This window comes from Equus asinus, chromosome 4 (genome assembly GCF_041296235.1).
Source record: "Equus asinus isolate D_3611 breed Donkey chromosome 4, EquAss-T2T_v2, whole genome shotgun sequence".
In the NCBI taxonomy this organism is placed as follows: Eukaryota; Metazoa; Chordata; class Mammalia; order Perissodactyla; family Equidae; genus Equus; species Equus asinus.
In genome coordinates, this window is record NC_091793.1 from 140,924,316 (window position 1) to 140,931,252 (window position 6,937).

Here is a 6,937-nt window from a genome sequence, read left to right on the forward strand (position 1 = left end):
TAGTACTTTTCCCCTTCTAATAAATGAATTAAGTAAGGCACAAATTATTTGGGCAGATATTTTACAAAGAGAGAAACTAAAGCAAAACTTAAAAGTTCTTTAAAAATATGATATCAATGGTGATAATCCCAGATTTGCCAAAACTAGGAAGGCTCCAAATATGTTCAGGTAAGACTTGTTTTGAAAAGTCGTAGCAAGGAAATGAGGTTAGAGCCCTTCTCAGTGTGGCAGCTCCCTGAGCTCTTCCTGAAGTCCCCACCTAGGAGCCAAAGGTTCCAGCCCGGGTCCCGTCAACAGTACAGCTGGAGATGTGCTCTCTCTGCCTCCAAGCAGGTCCTTACCTGTCTTAGTTTCCTTGGAGAAGCATTTTAGTTAAAGATTCTGTATAAATTACTCAGCAGCTTTGGAAGAGGGAAAAGCTGAGTAATAACAGATTTCCAGATGTGGATTCCTATGGAGAGCTGAGGTCTTGTTCAGACTGCCCGAGCAATTGCGTGCAAAACAGAGATGTTGAGATTACACGGTTTTTAACGGCTCACAGCAATGCATTCATTAGTAATAAAGATCTTGAATAATTTAGGGCCACTCTTACGTCTCTGTTTCAAGGAGCTATTTCCGTATTAATTTCGTGTGTAGGAGAGGCACGTAAAACATCTTCTGGGTGCTGTGGAGAGCGCGGGGGTTACTACAGAAACGAGGAAACAGTAAGAAGAGATCCACAAGCCCGGTGACCACCACCTTACTAACCATCCCAGATGGCAGCGACCTAGGAATGGAATCTAATTCATTTCATTAATTCTTTTACAAATACAGAGCTACAGCTACACATTTTTAAAAGACACCGAATACAACTCGTCTTCAAAAGGATAATAATAATTTATTACACATGCACACTTCCTCTTCAGTTTTAAGTGTGATCTGAAAGTGTCTTTATCTTTTAAGAAGTTTGGGTTAAAAATAAACCTGTTGTAATCCTAACAGAGTTTTATAAATAAACGATGTCACGTGAATCAAATATATTAGAACTTTACCGCTAATGTCTTCAGGGGGCTAAGGAGGTAGGGAGCCGGTTTTCATGTGTCTTTAGATAGGGTTAGAAGTCAAAGCTCAGGCATGTTACCCCACGAGCAGTGCCTGGAGAGACAGCACGTTTGGGAGCCCATGGTCCCAATCAACACTCTTAAAACAGTTACTGTGATAAGTGGTCACTAATTCACTCCAGAATGTCCTATAATAAAGATCAGCTTTGAAAAGTATATCCAAGGATAGCCTTTCTTTTTGAAAAGTATTAGTATCTCACTGCTCACTGCTGGTTTCTTAAAAAGAAAAACTTGGGACATTTTAAAAAAATGGAAATTGAGGGGCTGGCCCTGTGGCAGAGTGGTTAGGTTCACACGCTCTGCTTCTGTGGTCCAGGGTTTTGCCGGCTCGGATCCTGGGTGTGGACATGGCACCGCTCGTCAGGCCATGCTGAGGCGGCGTCCCACATGCCACAACTACAGGGACCCACAACTAGAACATATAACTATTTACTGGGGGAGAAAGAAAAGAAAAAAAAAGGGAAACTGATGAGCCATGGGGCAAGAATTGGATCAAGTGGACGGGAAACAACTGTTACTTGCTTTTCTCCTTGAAATGATGCTGAGTTTTCAGGAACAGATAAAACTGTAGGAAGAGAGAAGTCTGTCTCACATGAAATCTATATCGGTTTGAGTGCTGTAGACAAAGTTGAAAGCATATTTAGAAGTTTTCTATTCCATTATATCTGCATCAAAACATAGCATAGTATCTGAGGTCCTGGCAACAGAGGGAGGGTGGAATGTCCCCCTGACGGCTGCCAGGTGGAGACTACAGTAGATCTCTGGCGTTGATTAATCATGTGGATCAAGAATTTCGGTAGCAAAAAAATAAGAAGTTGCCTGTGACGTTCCAGTCAAAATGATGTAATTGAATTGACAAATGTTCAAGTACATGAGGATGAATTAGGGTAAGCTGGAAGGTACTTTAAGCAAATGGGCAATTGATAGCCCTGAGTTCTCAGCCTGGTTGGTTTTGGGCAGGCTGAGATAAAAGATCCCAGGACTGTTCTGGTTTCGCCTACTTCTGTTGACTGGAAGTTTTTAGTTACTGTTGCAACTCCTGGTTCAAGCTCAGATAAACTTGGTTACGTCAACACTTTTTCTTTTCTTTTTTTCATGGAATGCTTTGGGTTATAAATCAAAACCAGTTATTGCAATTTTACATCATCATTGACAACTGAGAGGAGGGCATTTTTTGCTAGTATGGTAGTAGTTTCTGTAAATCATGACTTATAGTTGACACTGTCTTTACCTTCTGAAACAGAGCAGCCCACCTTGAGGAAGCAGGTGCGAAGAGGGTTCCATCTTCCTACACAATGGCGACTTGCCCTGGTTTGGACATACAGGCCCCACACCAACCAGGAGCTGAGTGACTGTGCCTTCTTATGCTTGGGCACTGCTTTTTGAGGCAGCCAGTGTTCTGTTAACTCTCTATCTGATAGCTATGTACACATACGTGTGAAAACTCTTAACTCCCAAGAGAGAAAGAAGAGCCTTAACACATCACACTCTAAAATGTGTAGATAGTCTTTCATATAAATCACAGGATAATTTTATATACATGTTTACATACCTGATAAACAATTTCAGGGAAAATTAAGTTACAAAAATTGATTCAAGAAAAGGGAACCTTTGTACTCTGCTGGTGGGAATGTAAATATGTACTGCCATTATGGAAAACAATACGGAGATTCCTCAAAAAATTAAAAATACCGCTACCATATGATCCAGGGAAGCCACTTTTGAATCCAAAGGAAATAAAATAAGTATCTCTGAGAGATATCTGCGATCCTATGTTCATTGCAGCATTATTCACTGTAGCCAAGATATGGAAACAACCTAAGTGTTCATCAGTGGAGGGATGGATAAAGAAAATGTGGTATATACAGACAAGGAAATATCATTCAGCCTTGAAAAAGAAGGAAATCATCTCATATGCTACAATGTGGATGAATCTGGAGGATATTATGCTAATTGAAATCGTTACTGAACCAAAGTGGGTTTGCTTCTTGGTGAGTTGAAATCAAAGCCTTCACCAGAAGTAGTTGTCACACAAAGTAAAATTTATTTGCAGCAAATAAAGGAGACCACAGGGAGTCACTTCCAAAGCTGTGGCTCCCCGAGCAAGGGAAACAGGTGCCTTTATTTCGGATAGGGAATGAATATTCAAAAGGGAAGTTTTGTCATCACATGGAGAGGTGGGTCTTCGCTTGTGCAGGTGCAGTTTGAAAACATGCTCTCACATACATTGCATGTTACCATAATAAAGTCTAAGGTCCTCCTAGGGCAGAGATCTCAGCATTAACATGAAGCAAAGGTAACTTTTGGACAAATCTCGGCCCGTCTGCACAGGTGTTGCTCTTGCGGTGGGGTTTGGGCTGGATCCGGGGCTCAGTGATTGCATCTCTTAACCTAACTTTGAGAAACAGTTAAGTGCTTTTGAAATCTCCTTTGAGTTACTCAAGGCAGTTAGTCGGTGACAGAAGAAGCCAGACACAGAAAGACAAATATCACATCATCTCACTTATATGTGGAATTATATCAAAGGAAAAAGAATAAAAAGTTGACTTCAAAGTAACAGAGCGTAGACAGGGGTTACCAGAGGCTGGGGTGGAGGAAAAGGGGAGATATTGACCAAAGGACACAAACGCCTCCTTCAGGCTTCACCGAAGTCTTCCATGACGACCCTCTCTGAAGGAGCTTCAGCACACCCCTCCATCTTATTCATCACTATCAGCACAGCCTGTGGTCATCTGGGCTCTTTCTATGTTTACTGGTTTATTATTTGTCTTCTCTCCTAGGATGCAAGCTCCTCAAAGGCAGGAACAAGAGCTCCGTGTGGCGGAAAACTTTTCCCTTCTTCCCCCCTAGGTTCTCAGGCTGGCCTAATAACTAAATTGACATAAAACAGATTAACAGGAGAAAAACAAATTTCGTACATAGGAGAACCCCAGAAAGACATGAAACTCTCCGGCAGTCAGGCAATTGAGGCTGAGATGTCATCTGAACTGAGGACAAACGAGTGGGGTCTTGGGTCTCAAAGCAGAGGAAGATAGTTCGCAGGAAAATGAGAGGAGCACCTGTTTGGTGAACAGACGTTTGCCCCGCCGGCAGACTCCAGCAGATGAGTCTTTCGGATTTCAAGATATCAGTTGTTTTTGGTAATAGCTGTCTTCCTGGTTCAAATGCCCTATCATCTAAATTCTTTTAGGCACTTAAGGAGAAGGCAGAAAGCTCTTCTTGAGTCTGCCAGACCCCGATTATCTTCAGCTCTAAATGATCCACGTGCCAAAGTGCTATGTTCTGGGGTGGGTGTTCTGCTCCCCTCAGCTCTTTCCTCTTGTCCCTGTGCCATATTGTGATTATAATAAGTATATATTTGGCCTTTGTCCCCCTTCAGGCACAAAGCTCTTAAAACTCTGGAAATTTCCTAAGTGATGAAGTGTCTTTTGTTGTGTTAATGAGGTGACTTTCGGAAGCACTTGAAGGATGGGAGCTGGTTGCCAGGGGAACCAACCCTGTGATTAGAGAGCTGGAGTCTCCGACCTCCAGGGAGGGGTGAGGGGCTGGAGGTTGAATCAATCACCAGTGGTCAGTGATTTAATCCATCATTTCTATGCAATGAGGCCTCCTTGAAAACCCAAAAGGGTGGGGTTCAGAGAGCGTCTGGGTGGGTGAACTTCTGGAGATTTGGGGGGAGTGGCGTGTTGGAGAGGGTGTGAAGCTCTGCACCCTTTCTCCATACCCTGCCCTATGCATCTCTTCCATCTGGCTCCTGAGTTATATGCTTTTATAATAAACTGGTAATCTAGTAAGTAAAATGTTCACCTGAGTTCCATGTGCCGCTGTAGCATGTTAACTGAACCCAAGGAGCGGGTTGTGGGAACCTCTGATCTATAGCCAGCCAGTCAGAAGCACAGGTGACAACCGGACTTTTGATTGGTGTCTGAAGTGGAGGGCGGTCTTGTAAGACTGAGTCCTTAACCTGTGGGATCCGACCCTATTTCTAAGCAGATAGTGTCAGAATTGAGTTGAATTATAGGTGTGGGGGATCAGAATTGGCCACCCCAAAATGTGTCTCTTTGGCTTGATTACTTTTAAGAACAAAAGACTCTGAAAGAAATTCTGACCACCCCCTCAACTGCCTGAAAGAATTTAAAATAGAAGGGCCTGTTCCAGGAAGGAGCTAATGCCATAACATAAGGTAACTGTAATGTAGGGTCAAATGAGTCTCTCAGGTCACATTGTCTACAGTTGGTCCATTTGCATTTCCATCTCCATGTAAATTGCCTTCCTCCCCCTTGAAGTCTCAAACCACTACTCTCAACATCCTCCTTTGTCCTTTAGCTGAAAATGGTATTTAAGGTGGCGGCTTTGGCCATTCTGGTGAGTTACTCAGCTTTCCTGGGTTTCTCCCATGTATACATGTTACTAAACTTTGATTTTTCTCCTGTTACTCTGTTTCATGTCAATTTAATTCCCAGACCAGCCAGAAAGACCTGGAGGGTAGAGTAATCATCTTCCTCCCCTACATAGGACAACCAGCTAGTGTCAGAGAATTGCTTGTTGGTGGGGGCGGGGGGACCCCCACTCATTGGGATTGGGAGCAGAGTTACATCCTGTATCTTCAGTGCTTGCTTCCCACACTGCGTGACCCATGATAAAGCACTCAAGAAATGTGTTGAATGAATGAATCTAAGAGAGAGTGCCCTGTCCATGATCTCAACCAGTCTGTGGTGTATATGGATTTATTGTGGAGACAAAACTTAATTAGAATTAGAGTCTGAGGTTGTCTGATTCCAAAATCATCTAAATACTTCTCCTTGCTCTGACTCCAGCCTTCTGACTATAACCTGTGTCTCCATGCAGCTCGCACAGGTGAATGCTCAGTTAGGGCTGTGGACATCTGGTCCTCTTGGTAGCTCTATTTTATATTTAAGATTTACAAATTGGCATTCTTGTTCTATCAGTAGTCATGTTGGCTTTGTTGTGTGAGGATTGTTAGTGATGCCTGCAAACTCCACGTCTAACCTGCAGAGATGGAGCGCAGGCTTGGGTGGCGGGTTTTGTCAAGGTGCCATCACCCTAGGAGATAACCTTCTCACCTCCTTGGAGACTTGCTGGTTTTCCTTTTCTTTTATACTTCAAGAATTAGTAATGAGTATTATCAGAATTAGAAGAAAGGGGTTGAAAACATGTATTGATCACAACCGTGTGTCAGACATTGTTCTAGGTGCTCAGAAAACATCAGAGACCAGATGGAGATCCCTGACATTCTAGCGCGGGAGATGGGCAATATAATAAGCATATTATATGAACAAACAATAATAAGGTTAGACTTTTGTAAGAGCTATGGAATAAAACAAAAAGCAGAGCAAGACAAGGGGTTTGAGATTGCTGAGAGGGGCAGACTGCAGTGTTAAATAGTGTCGGGGAAGGAAAATAATTTCCCGCTACCCTTCTAAGGTTCTTGGCTGTGACAAGAGATTGTCACATATTGAGGTATACGGAGTAACATTCGAGTTCAAAACTGATTCGGCTTGAACTAGAAAGCCTGACTTATGGCCCATCAAACATACATCGTACATCTGCTTATCCAGTAAAGTAAGGAATCTCTCTCGAGATAAAGAATGCTTCCTTCCCCTCTTATGCCCTATTGGTAACGTCCTATTGGTAAGGCCTGGATTAGTCCCTTTCCTGGCATCATGGTCACATTCACCTGCTAACCTGCAACTGAATACCTCTCTGAAAATGTATCCTGGGTGTGTTTAATGTATCTTCTTTGTTCTAAAAAGATATAAGACTGTACTGAAACTCAGTCTTCTCTGGAACACCTTCCAAGGCCTTCCTGGGTTATA